Below are 14,804 nucleotides of genomic sequence, written 5' to 3'. Positions count from 1 at the left end.
GGCACAATAGTCAATCTCCCTACACCACTTCTGTAGTGTCGGAGGGTTAACAGCAGTCAGTCATTCTTGATCGTGTCATGTTGGATGAGTAGTTGATCGAGTCTAGAAAAATTATCTACTTCTTATATCTCCTTAATAGGGCACTTCATAGATATCAATAGACCGGTTTGCATTTGTTGGGGTTTTTCAAAGGCACAACCTTTTTCCTGGAAGATTGTTGGGTTGGTGCCAAAAGCAGTACAGAATGTGTGGGTCAATGTTGCCATTAGTTCACATAAAGTCAGGTCTGTTAGCCCTTTCTTAATTCCAGATTATGTTTGTCCCATAATGATAGGGGAACAACGCTCCACAGTGTGATTGCTGTTACAGAAAAGGCTATTCTCTCTGTGTTTCTGTTTAAATCTAGATATTGTCACCTGCTGTTGATATGAGGACCTCAGTTTGTGTGTGTCAGCAGCTTGAAGAATGAACTGTGTAAATGGAGGAGACATTTTCTGGCTACATTAAGATTTTTGCATGAAGAAAAGTGCCTTCAAAGTCATGCTTTCCTTGAATTACTATAGTGAGGCAAATTCTGTGAAAATATGGTCGTGTTTTTCACTCTCAATAGCTTTAGCTGCATCATTTTGGATAACTACATCTTGCACAATGAGGCATTGGTAAAGCCACAGTATAGTGTTGATGCTCGAACTAAAATAATTGAAAGGGTCTATGCGTAGATTCAGGACTATTCAAGGCTTCATAAGACTGAGTCCAAGGCAGTCAAATATACATACACAAGACCGAGTTGAACCGTGTATGTTTATCTAAAAAAAATGTATTGCAGAAGGCCAAAACGTGGTTAATAAATAGCATTCAATGCTTTAGTAGTAAATCAAAATACATAATGTGAGATGATTAGCATAATATCTACTTCCAAAGTAAGCCAACAGCCAGAACTAAGTATAGTTTAGCAAGAGGAAAGCCAGAAAAACTAAGTATAATGACAGACTATCGTAGAGTCTGTATAGTTAAAAAGGCAAGCCATAGTTAAAAAGGCAAGTCAAGGAAGTCAAAGAAAGTCTGGAACATATTCCAAAAACAATATTTTAGAGGGTTTTAGACAGAAGTGCAAAGCACATTCATCGGTGAGATGTGAAATAGGAGGGTTGAACGAGCAATGTTTAAGTTCTAATGCATAAGATATATTCAATGAGATGCAACTAGGAATACCTACTTCTGCATAATAATGAATGAAGTGTGCGTAGCAAATTAAGAAATTGACATACCGTTTATGTAATGCAAAAAATACAATAGACAGTTCAAATAACGAGTGGTCCCTAAAAAAGGCATGAGCAAATGACTTTGTAAGTTAGAAAGCCAGGAACATGCTGGACATTGTTTTCATTTGTGTTCATCTCAAGAAAACTATGTTATAATGCAAGCACTATGTATTAGACTTCGATTAGCTGATTCTCTCATAAGTAAAAACACTCAGTCAAACACATACACGCGGAACAGCTCACTCACATAAAATAGGAGCACATTTTGTTCTGCAAATATTTACAGATGTCCATGCAAGCAGGCTGGAACCTAGTCATGCTAATTTAAGTTTATCTGAATGTCATAATTATTCTAATTAATAAAAACACTTTTAACAATAACATTACATTAATCAATCTAGGACGAGAAGAAAGACTGGCAATCATGACCTTTTGAAGAATTGTCAGTAGATAGAGTGTGTTCTAAATTTGTGAAATGTTAAAAGCAAAAAAACCAACTGAATTTTGTAACAGCTTTTGCAGCATGTGTAGCTGTATATCGCATGTCTGCACATTTCTGTTATCTAGTATTTGGCTTGAAACAGTAACACTTGTTTTTTTTTTTTTTGGAGAAGCTCTTTTAGTTTCAAGGTGAATTGTGATACCTACTCCTCAAACACAATCTACCAGCACACAGAATCCACCTTACATTTTTTCCATCATCTGGCTCGGATTGGTTTTTAGTCATTCCATTCTCCTGTGTACCAAATTCCTATCTTCCGAAGGTGGATAATTGGGGCATCATTGGTGAAAAAATTGTGATTACCATACAACAGTCGACCCCTTAGTACTGATTTATCGGAAAAACCTCTGGGGCTTGTATAGCATATATACCTTTTAAATGCTACCCTGGTACAATAATCAATTTCTAAGATTATACCAACATCAGTGCTGAAGAACCATGACAAAAGCATGTGTTTGGCTTGTAATGCCTTTATGAATGAGAATCTATTTGGCACTGTTGGGATTGGAGGACGGGGCATTACTCAGAGATGCTGCACTGGGTCACACTGTGACACGGGCCAAGCCATCCAGTAGCCTGGAAGTCACAGTGAAGCAGTCTGACATATATGACTTTAAACAAAGTCTTTTGAGCCCTTCATGAAGCCTGCACTCTGTATAAAGACTATGTCTAGGGTTTCAAGTATAAACAAGCATTTACAATGCAATGGTTTCGCTTTTGGAAAAGTTAGAGCTATTGGCATTGTAAATGACAAAATTTGTAATTATGTGTTGGTTTTGAAAACAGATAAATAAATGGCATTGTCATTTACATTGCCATTAGCTTAATCTCTCGCAAATGTGAGACCTATTGAACCCTACGGACGAGCTCAGCAGACAGCAATTACTACCACACACACACACACCCAGAGCCACACACACACACACCCAGAGCCACACACCCAGAGCCAGCCACACAGACATCCAGAGCCAGCCACACACACACAGACACCCGGAGCCACACACACACACACACACCCGGAGCCACACACACACACACACACACACCCACACACACACACACCCACACACACACACACACACACACGCACACGCACACACACACACACACACACACACACACACCCCCAGAGCCACACACGCACACGCACACGCACACACGCACACGCACACACACCCAGAGCCACACACACACACCCAGAGCCACACACACACCCAGAGCCACACACACACCCAGAGCCACAAACACACCCAGAGCCACAAACACACCCAGAGCCACACACACACAGCCACACACACACACCCAGAGCCACACACACACACACACCCAGAGCCACACACACACACACCCCCAGAGCCACACACACACACCCCCAGAGCCACACACAGCCAGAGCCACACACACACCCACCCAGAGCCACACACACACCCACCCAGAGCCACACACACACACTCCCACCCAGAGCCACACAAACCCACCCACCCAGAGCCACACACACCCACCCACCCAGAGCCACACACACCCACCCACCCAGAGCCCCACACACCCACCCAGAGCCCCACACACACCCAGAGCCACACACACACACACACCCAGAGCCACACACACCCACCCAGAGCCACACACACCCACCCAGAGCCACACACGCACTCAGGAGAGCAAGCACAGCGAGGGGGCAGGGAAGCAAGCACAGCGAGGGGGCAGGGAAGCAAGCACAGCGAGGGGGCAGGGAAGCAAGCACAGCGAGGGGGCAGGGAAGCAAGCACAACCAGGTGGCAGGGAAGCAAGCACAGCCAGGGGAAGGGGAACCAGGGGGCATGGAAGCAAGCACAGGCAGGGGGCGGGGAAGCAAGCACAGCCAGGGGGCAGGGAAGCAAGCACAGCCAGGGGACAGGGAAGCAAGCACAGCCAGGGGGCAGGGAAGCAAGCACAGCCAGGGGGCAGGAAAACAAGCACAGCCATGTTTCCAGTGCTTGGCTATTCTGAACAAACCATTGGTATCCGGCCTGCCACTCAAACGAAAACTACTCCCAGAATACCTTAAATAGCTAAATGAAACCACAGAAGTAGAAACATTATGTCCTGACTACACAAGAGAGGCTGCAATTGTAACTGCGAGGGACAAATACCACTGAACTGGGAAGAAGACGGTGTACAACTATAGTGGAGTAATAACAACCTTGTACACTACTGCATACCACTGTGCTTTGGATCCAGGAACACCACAGGCCCAGGTTTGGACACTACTTCAGAAATGCCACAGCACAGAAAGAATAACATTACCTACTTGTGTAATGTAGTTGGTGCTCATGTAAAGCACTCCAATACCTACTTTCGCGTTATTTAAAACTGCCCAAAAATAGAAGCGGGGTAGAAGTCCTGGCAACGTGTTACAAATGCAGTTCATTAAAAAACGTTTTTTCTTGTTATTGAGGCCGCAGAAACAGCCAGCCTCGAGGAGCAGCTTCAATCATGGGGAGTAACTGTGACCGTGAGTAAGCTGTTTTCTGGGCTAGTTCTTTAGATGCTTACCGTGCTGCGAGAGCGGGGACGGGCTTCTTGATAGGAGAATAAAGACTCTGCAATGGACAGAGGCTGGTAATGTATAAGAGAGGCATATGTGGCATTGTGTGAGGAGTTGGGCACAAGGTGACTGACTCAGTGAAGTCCGTGAAGGGAGCAGGACTTAGTGGCCATTTGAGGATCGGAAAAGCGAACGCCATAAGTGGACTGACTGGGGTTGTAATAGAAGGCTTTCGGCGCTACAAAGGGGAACATACTCAGCGGGCATTGGGTTAAGGAGAAGTGGACTGTTCTATGAAGAAAGCGGGGTTGGGGAGTAGGGGAGACGAGGTTTTCAGGCTGTGGGCTCCCTGGGTCAATTGTTTGACGTTCTCGTTGGTGAGAGCGAGACGGAGAAGAACTGCGGGGAGGAGAGCTGTGGGCAGAGGGAAGGGGGGCCACACACGACAAACCAAGACCACAGGACACCCAGATGACAAAAACAAAGACAACAGACACGAAGAACAGTACACAGAGATGACAGGACACGGACAAGACCTACAAAGTAAACAACCAGAAAACAAAGACAAGCCACGGACGCACAAAATGCCGCTTACCTGCTAGCAAATCAAGGAAACTGAAATCGTGCAACCCACCCCAGTAAAGCACACGTCCAAAATGGCCAAAACATGCCGAGAAAAAAAAGCATCCGCTCACCGCCGCATGACGTTTTAAAAGGGGCGGAATGAGGAAAAATCCACGGAACACCCACAAATCTGCTCAGAGAATAACGGACAGATCTCTCTTCCAATGGTTAGCCTCCATTTATGGAGCTAGCCAATGGAAGAGACAGGTGGGACAAAGCCCCGTACTGCTAAACAAAAGATTTCGCCTGCACGAACACTGCTGCGCAGTGGACGCCAGGCGAAACCTAAAAATTGAGACTCCAGCAAACTACCCAAGGAATTGATTGGACATAACACGTGTTCGTATTGAGGATAATCCCTCTAGGGTTCGACCTCGAATTGATCCTCAGCTTAATAACAATGAATAGCACAGAGAGCGCCATGCGTTGTATGAGGACCGACACTTAGAAACGCCTTGTCAGTAGGCATCAGTCGCTAGTGTTGAGACTACTCTTTGTTGAAAGGACGTTTTGATGCCAGAAGTCTCTTGAGTGGGAGGCCAGAGCATCAAATTGGAGGGGGTGTTGTTTCCTTCAGCCCGGAGGTCAACTTCCAAGTCAAACAAACCTTTGATGCTCTCAACTCCTGCTCCTATTAATGGAGAGTGAAGAACCTGATACTCTCAAGAGTACCACGGACATCAACCCGGACAGTGGTCATATTCTTGGATGGCCTCCATTCCTCAATTCACGTTCTGCACAAGTAATGGACTCTTACACTTAAGGAAGCCTTTTCAGAGAAATTGAGGGCTAACCCCATTCTTAGAAAGAGGAAGGATGCCGCAGCCATGCTGCCATCTTAACACAGATCACATTAGATGATTTGCATTGTGACTTGTATTGTGAGATTGATAAAGAACAGTTGTCTGACCAATTGCCATTGTATGAAAACCCAAGCAACCCTGTTTGAACTGAAGCTCGATTGGCACATCTACAGGACAGATTCTCAAGATGTTCTGTCCTTGGACCCTTATCCTTACCATGAGATGACCTGACCACTTACTACTCTGTCGCAGGTAGAGCAGCAGCACATCATAAGGTCCCCAAGAATGTGAAGAAGGAAGATGAGTTCCTCATGGAAATACTTTTTAAGTGACTATGTTTAAGTGCTCCACGGAAACCTTAAGTGACCCCCACCAAAGTCAGAGGAGAAAATGTGTGAGCCAGCTCCACCGTATGCTCCTTTAATTTGTGGCCCTTGACCAGCGGTTCTCCTTGGGGGTGCACACTGCGTAAAGTCAAGTCAAGTCAAGTCAAAAGATTTATATAGCGCGCTACATACCCGGAGGGTCTCAAGGCGCTTGAAGAAGGGTGGGGAGTTATTTGTCGAATATCCAAGTTTTAAGTTGCTTTCTGAATGCTAGATGGTTCTGAGTGAGATGAAGGTGAGTGGGGAGTGAGTTCACTCTTTTGTCAGTAATGAGAGAGATACCACCATACAAGGAGAGAAAGAAAATTGATGCAGTAGGAAAGTGTGTTTCCTTAGGAGTGTTTTGTTGTCTCTGTTGCATTGTTTGAAAGCTATGACTGATAGCTATGCACAAGATAAACAAGATACAACAGAGATCAGTGGGATGAGATGGAGAGGTTAACTCAAGTACCTTTCACATACCTAGCATAAGAGAACATATAAAATATTCCAGAAGAGGAATTTTTATCTCCACTGCTAACATTCATAGTGCCCTGGATGTGGTGGATCCATTTTCAAAGCAGGTTAACACCTGCATCCAGCTTCAGCGCTAGGCTTTGCTTAGGATTTCCGAATTAAAGTGCAGCAGCTCTTTCCGACATGCCATTTAATGGAAAGCAAATCCTCAGTCCTCAGTCTTATAAGAAAAAAAGGACACCGACACTGCTAAGGTGATGGGTAACCTCCAGTATTAGCAGAGCAAGGCAGCATTTTACAGGCCACAAGCCCATGCTGGCTTTAAAGCAGCATCATCTGCCCCTAATGCTAACAGAAACCACAGCAGAAGCCTTTTCACATAGGTCAGTAGCCTAAGCAGCAACACTAAAGTGGTGGCTACAGAGGAAAAGGGTGTGGCCAGGGCAGAGGCACCTCGGCCACTAAACAATAATAAAGTGGTCATTCCCTTGACCACTAAACCTCTGTTGACGGACGAATGTTGGCTCATATCAATGAGTGCTATTCATCATTTCTTTTTTTTAAACTTTTTATTAGTCCATTCAAAAAGGCACATACCATTCTTATAACACAGTATAATTGCAATCCAGCGATATACATTTCTACAACATTCAATTATCAGTTGACTACTATCAATTTTTAGACCATGCTCTTTGACGACATTACACATATGGGTCTTATAGTCCCCCCCCCCATTCTCTTCGTCTGAGGCCTCATCCGACTGCACCCTGGGAGGCTCACAGATGTATCCCCGGAATTTGTTCCAAGCCCCCCACACTTTACTCCACTTTTGCAGACAACCTCGATTAATGTATATCGTTTTTCCGGGCACCATGGCCACGTCCATGTCACCACACCAAGCCTTGAGTGTCGGCATCTCCTCCGAGCTCCACTTTTGTGCGATATTGCGCTTCGCAACCAATATTCCTAATGTAGCCCAAGCCTGTGCTGGCTGTGTAAGGTCATTCAGTTCCCAAACATTTAACAAACAACACTGGGTTCTGGCACCAGCGACACCTCCTCAACCTGCAATATTATCCTCATTACCGTAACCCAATATTCAGCAATTCTCTGACATTGCCATATTGTGTGGTAAAATGTTCCCTCATCACCACAGCGCCTCAGGCAATAAGGGTGTGAAGCTTTCCCTATCCTGTTGCGGGTTAGTCTGGTATAATAAGTACGGTGTAATATTTTGAGCTGCACCAACCTGAGCCTTGAGGTTATGCCCACCTCCCGTGGGGATGCCATTGCTTCCTGCCAATCGGTGTCATCGAGTTCCCTCACATTGTGGGACCATTTTTCTTTGAGTGCCTTGGTAAGGTCCAGTAAGTTGTTTACCAACTTTCGGTAGGTGAAAGAAGTGACTTGCTTTTGCATATAGTCAGTAAGTAATCTATCTTCTAAGGGGGTGGCTTCCGGAACTTCGGTACCCACTGGCAAGGCTGCACGCAGAGCATGTTTTACCTGCAGATAGCGGAATATTTCCGAGGGCGCCAGCTCGTATTGTTCCATAAGACGTTCAAACGTGATTATCTCGCCCTTGCACCACATGTCGCCCACCGTGGAGATGCAGATTGCATCCCATTGGGTGAATCCCTTACTGTTTTTGAGTCGTCCCAACCGTTTGGTATCCCACAATGGAGTAAGTTGGGTTATTACTCCCCGCCAGCCCAACTTAACGTGTGCCGTATGCCATAAAATTGTGTGTTTTATGGGTCCAAGCAATGAGGGGGGTCTCTTCTCATTATAAAGTCCTGACATCATGCCTTCTGCCCCCAGCCCATGTCTGTCTGCCTTAAAAGCAGGGTCCGTTTGTGGGGCGTGTATCCACTGGTTGACAATTTTTAATTGAGCTGCCCAGTAGTATAACTGTATGTTTGGAAGCGCTATTCCTCAGTTATACCACCCTCTCACCAATTTGCCTTGTGCAATACGTACCGGTTTGTTCCCCCATAGCAAACTGGAAACCCATACCAGGAATGGAGTATTCTCCAGTGCGTACAGGAAACGTGGGAGCGCCATCATTTTGAAAAGCGCCACCTTTCCTAGTAGCGTCCGTGGTAAAGTGCTCCAGTGTAACGCGTCCCGTTTGAAACGGTCCAAAGGAGGCATGAGATGTAGTGTGCAATCTCTTGGGATCTGAGGTGGCGGGCCACAAGTATAAATAAAATAGATTTGGACCAATTTATGGTGTACCCAGATGCCCGACCGAAGAGTTCACATATGTTGAGGTGCACCTTAATAGAGCGGCTAGAGAAGGCCATATATAAAAGCACATCATCCGTGTATAGGGAGATGCGGTCTTACCACTCTCCCGTCCATCTGATTCCCTGAATCATAAGTTCCCATCTAATTAATGCCGCCAGTGGCTCCAGCACAAGAGCAAATAGCAGCGGTGACAGCTGGCAGCCTTGGCACGTGCCAAGTGTTAGTGGAAAGTCATTGGAAATGTGACCATTGGCCGTGACATGAGCCACCGGGTTATTGTACAATAAAAGTATCCATGCGCAAAATTTAGGACCAAAACCCAAGTGGACAAGCACAGCAAAAAGGAAGGGCCATTCAACCATATCAAAGACCATTCGAGAGTCCAAGGAAAGGATAACCGCTGGTTCTTGCATATATGGTATACAGGCCATCACACCATGCAAGCGTCTCAAGTTTAATGCCGTACTTCTTCCCGGCATGAATCCGGGCTGGTTCGGGTGTATCATGGTCTCCAGGTGCGGTGTCAGTCATATCGCAAGGAGTTTTGCGAGTATTTTTGACTCCGCATTGATTAAAGATATGGGGCGATATGAGGTACACTCTTCGGGGGGCTTTCCAGGTTTTGGAATCGTCACAATTGTGACCAATTGCTGATCTAATGGGAGTTCGCCAACCCGCAGACTATCACCGTACATATGTAGCAGGTGTGGGCATTTGTTTCACCTTTTTTTTTATATAGTTCGACAGGTATACCATTAAGTCCCACCGCCTTCCCGGATTGTAGTAAACCGATCGCCGATGGCAGTTCTTCGACCGTGATATCGGCCTCGAGCATAATGGCCACCTCCGGTGTGAGCTTGGGCATAGCGATATCTTTAATATACGATTGCGCCTTCTCCATGGTCATGGTGGATGGGGATGTATAGATCTGCTGAAAATGTTGCGCTACTGTGTGCACTATTGTATGTGGGTCGGTTACCACCCGACTATCAAGCATACGGAGTCGTGCTATACATTTCTTCCCTAGTTCCCATTTATCGAGCCATGCCAGGAGTTTCTCGGCCTTGTCGCCGGTTTCGTAAATCTTATGCTGCGTGGCCGACATGCGTGACGAACCACGTCTGAGATATTCCCTGTGCTTTCGCTGTTTAAGGCGCAGGCGCTGGGTCGAAGCAGGAGAGGGGCCGCGGGTGCATTGGGCTTCCGCCTGGTGTAACTATAATTCTATATTGTTTAGCTGTAGGTTCTTGTCGCGCTTGTTACCTGTGATCGAGGCAGTGGCCTGCCCTCTGAGCACGGTTTTGTAGGCTTTCCACAGAATGGTCGGGGAGTCAACGGATGAGTCGTTTTCCTGAAAGTAATGTTGCGTTGTAGCGGTGATTGCTTTCTTTATCTTAGGGACATGCAAGCAACCAGGGTGTATAGGGTAGAGACGCCACCGTATCCTATGGTGGCTTGGATATGTTAGGAGCACTGGGGAGTGATCAGAAATGCCTCTTGGTCTAATTTCAACGGTTGCTACATTTCTCAAACAGTCAGCCGATGCAAAGAAATAGTCTATCCTGGAGAGACTATTCTGGACCTCAGAATGAAAAGTGAATTGTCGTGTTTTGGGGTGCCAGTACCTCCATGTGTCAGTGAGCCCCAGTGCATCTACAAAGCTCCCAATATGAGAGACGCCACCTGGACGCTTCCTGGCAGGGAATCGATCTAGGGCCCCATCTATGGTGTCATTAAAGACACCCCCCAATCAATAGTTTCCCCTCCGGAAGATCAAGTAAGAAGTCGCTAAGTGCTGAGAGCGATACCGGAGGGCCGGAGGAATATAAACCGACACTTTGTTGATATGTCTCCCTTCCTATTGACTGACTGTGGCCGCAAAGTGTCCGTAGTTGTCTGTTTTGGTTTGATGTATTATTGGTGGCGACTGTTTTCTAACTAGAATGCCTACCCCTCCACCAGAGGTAAACTCCGAGTGTGTTACCATGTTAAACCCCCATCGATCTAGCGCTTTGCAAGTGGTTCCAGTTAGATGCGTCTCCTGCAGCAGAGCCATCGCCGGAGAAAACCGCTTTAAACATTGCAATACTAAGCCTCATTTTATTTTGTCCCCCAGGCCGTGCACATTCCATGTAACCAACGTTAAGGGAGACACCTGTGACATAGGGTGCGTCTGCGGCTCAGTGTTGGGTGGGCTACTTGTTGTTCTTACTGACATAATAGAAAAGCAATAACACAGTGTCGTATCTGCAATGCATTTTGTGGCAAAAGCATAAGTGTGTCCCTGACGTAAGTGCCTGACTAGAAACAGAAAACAAGAAAAAATATAACCATAAGAACAATCCCACTCCCTCCACCCCCCTCCCTGCTAGACGGAACCAAAATTGCCCGCCACCCCAACTGTGCAGAGCGCTTAATACCCTTCCCCGGTACCATAACTTGGGGGTGAGAGTGAGCTTCCGCCGTCCGGTAGAACCCCCTCAAAGTGTCTTTAATAAGTGCTGCACCTCCTGTCAGTCTGTTGCTCATTATGGATTTGAGTGGTAAGGAGGATAGGGTTCCACAGTGACTTGTAATAGAGTCTGCAAGTGGTCATTGTGGTCTTTCCGTGGTGTATGATTAGTATCTCAGTTTAGATCAAAGTTTCGGCCAGTAGAAGCCAAGACATTCCAGGTTGTGAAGAGACATTAGGGTGTTGTTAGGTGTTCGTCCTGAAGGCACAGCATCTTCGCTGTACTGCAATATCAACCATTAGATCACCAGGGTCTCTTACTCTTGTTCTTCTCGCCTCACTTGTTCTCCACGGTGTGCATTGTTAGCTCCTGATCTTCCGGCTTGTGGGGCCTTGCGCCATCCCTCCAGCCATTCCTGTACATCGTCTGGTGACTGAAAGAACCACGCCTTCTCTTCTGCTTCCACCCGTAACCTTGCCGGAAACATCATGATCCCACGATCCGGTAGGGTTTTCTTCACGTCGAGAAATCGACGACGACGTTTTGATACTGCCGTCAAATAATCCGGGAAAATGTTGATGATAGCATTATCGATTCATATCAGGGATGCAAAACGTGCAGCCTGTAGTATGATGTCCCTGTCCCTAAAGTTAAATATGCGGACCAGGATGGGGCACGGAGGTGCTCCCGGTTTTGATCTGCCCCCAGGGTGCTCGGTGCGCTCTTTCAACTGAAAAGTAGTTAGAGAGACCTCGTGGTTGAAGGTGTGTGGTGATAAGTTCTTCAACAAAATGATCGAGGGATGGGCCACCCGTTCGTTCCGGCACACCAATAATGCGTATATTATTTCTCCTCGACCGCCCTTCTTGGTCCTCCAGCTTTGCTGCCATCTGTTTATTGTTCGCCGTGAGTTGACTCACTTGCTTTTTAAGAGCCTCTGTGTCGGTCACCAGAGTTGCTGTAGTTCCTTCCACCTCCGTTATTCTGGAAGACAGTTTGTTAAAATCAGCTCGGATCAGGGAGACCTCCACCGACATTGCCCCAATGCGAGTGTCCACCTTAGTCAGTGCGGCCATAATGTCCTGGAGAGTTATTCCCTGCGGTACCGCATTTTGTGCACTGGAAGCCGACTGCGCCTCCTTGTCTCCAGGGTCCGTCCGTGGTTTGGCGTCTGCTTACTTGTCCAGCTTCGCCTGGTTCAAACCTTTTAAATTCCTGGTACTCATCCTGCCAGTTTAAGTGGGTGCGGACCCTTCTTGGGGTCAGGGGCAGAAGTCGCCGCCGCCAGCCAGAGGAAGATCTAGATCCTAGCGGCCTGTCGACTTTCCCACCCCTTCACCGCTGTGCCAGGGGGTTGCGCCGCTACTCCTGGAGTGCTGACAACTGTGCGGCGGGAATCCTGGAGTAAATATACCACGATGTAGAGGAGAATAGGCACTGCGTTGGAAGAACTCTCGCCTTTGCTGGATTACTTTGATCTGGGCACTATCTTCCCTCTGCCTTCTACTTTGGGGGCCTCCGTGTTAGAATTGTATTACGGTGACACCAGCCCCACTTCTGCTTTGTGCCCACAATGCCACCGTTCCGGCCCTCCACCACTGTGTGGAGATAGTTAATCAAGGCTGCCCAGGAGTGCTGTAGTACACTTTAAAATGGCGGCCGCCAGAGTGATTTATTCCCAGTTTTGAGCAGGGCTGAGGCTGGGTCCCGATAAGTACGTAGTACCTGTGCAGCGCTTTCTCTGTATGCCAGGCATGCCTCCCTACAGATGGGGAAGCCCCGCACTCACAACCCCGCTCGCCCGCAACGATGCGCGGGACCGAGTCCAGCAGCGTTATCTCCAGGTGCGGTATCTGCTGCGTATGCCTGATTCCAGCAGATATGCAGGCGTTTCAGTTGTACTGTCCATTGGAACGCGGGGCAGGGTGCACTCGGTCAAATCCTGGCGGTCACAGCGGTCGCAGTGCTTCAGCCGCAACTCCCGCTGTTTCCCGCCCGGTCCGTAGATTCGATGCGGCCGGCCGCCGTTTAACTGTGGCTCCCGGCCTGCCACGCCAGCGCAGGCCGTCGGTGAGGTCTTGCCGTAGCTGCAGCGGGAGACCAGGTCGGAGCCTCAAAAAGTGGATCGTCCGGAAGCTCGAGTCCGCCACTACCTTGACCCTCGAACTCAAGTGCTATTGCCGCCGGATAATTAGTCGGATGGACGGGGTCGGTTCCAGGACCCTCGGAGCCTCTCTAGGCTGCTTGTGGCCATTTTCATAGTTTGCTAGCCCTATTCAACATTTCTAATGCCTATAGCCTCAAGTTCCACACCTTGTATGCCACCAGGGTCACAGAGCATGACTCCAGAACACCTCAGACTTTCGCTAAAGGAAGTTCAGGGAATCATTTGAAATAAGACCATTGAGTGCCCCAGCACAATGGAAGGGGCACGGAGTGTACTCCCTGTATTTTCTTCCCCCAAAGAACCAACACTCCAACATGGGGATTACTTAGCAAACCCGAGACCTCAAGAATGCCTACTTCCACAACCTTAATGTTCGAGGCATGTGAGCTGTAGATCACATGCTATGCATACTCCTCCCATCTAGTGTTGGGTCCGGATGATTGAAAGTTGTCTTGCTTCAAAGAAGTCTTTCCAGCCTCCTCAGCGCCCGACACCACCATCGCCATTCCGGACGGATACAAGATCACCCGGAAGGACCGCGTCAACCAGACTGGAGGAGGCATCGCCATCGTCCACAAGAACACCATCCGCATCACGACCAACTCCGACGACACCCTCGCGGCGGCCGAACACCTGCACTTCCAGATCCACACCGACCCCAAGACCACCCTCAGAGGCACCCTCATCTACAGACCCCCAGGACCCCGCACACAATTCAGCGAAGACATCGCCAACTTCATCAGCCCACACGCCCTCCCCTCCGCCGACTACATCCTCCTCGGGGACCTCAACTTCCACCTGGAGAACAACAACGACTGCAACACCACCACCCTGCTGGACAACCTCGCCAACCTCGGACTCAAGCAACTGGTCAACACCCCCGCCCACTACGCCGGCCACACGCTTGATCCAGTCTTCTCATCCAGCAAGCACATCACCTTCAGCCACTCCACAGGACTTCACTGGACCGACCACAGCTGCGTCCACTTTAGCTTCAGAAGAACCACGACCCACCACCATCTGCAACAGGTTCCCCACAGGAGCTGGAGCAAGATCACGCCGAACTTCTCACCACCTCCCTCAGTCAGAACCCACCCGCCAGCACAACGGACCCCACCGAAGCAGCACGCAACCTCACGAAGTGGCTGTCCGCTGCGCTGACGACCTCGCGCCACTAAAGAACCCTACCAGCAGACCCAGAAGCAAGAAAGCCTCCTGGTTCACCGACAAACTCAAGGACTCCAAGAAAAACTGCCGCACCCTCGAGAAAGCCTGGCTCCTCGACCAGACCACAGGCATCATGACCGCCCTCAAACACGCCACCCGCAAGCACCACCAGCTTATCCGCACCACCAAGAAGAAATCACTGAAGGAACG

General features: G+C 48.2%; 1 protein-coding gene across 3 annotated transcripts in view; it reads left to right on the top strand.

The window, feature by feature from the left end:
- Positions 1-14,804, top strand: part of TRANK1 (tetratricopeptide repeat and ankyrin repeat containing 1) — a 1,005,982-nt gene that overhangs the window by 376,691 nt on the left and 614,487 nt on the right. The gene's annotated exons all lie outside the window — the stretch shown is intronic.

The sequence above is a fragment of the Lissotriton vulgaris genome, chromosome 4_1 (assembly GCF_964263255.1).
Source record: "Lissotriton vulgaris chromosome 4_1, aLisVul1.2, whole genome shotgun sequence".
In the NCBI taxonomy this organism is placed as follows: domain Eukaryota; kingdom Metazoa; phylum Chordata; class Amphibia; order Caudata; family Salamandridae; genus Lissotriton; species Lissotriton vulgaris.
The sequence above is the reverse complement of the archived record's forward strand: the minus strand, read 5'-3'. Positions and strand labels throughout refer to the sequence as shown.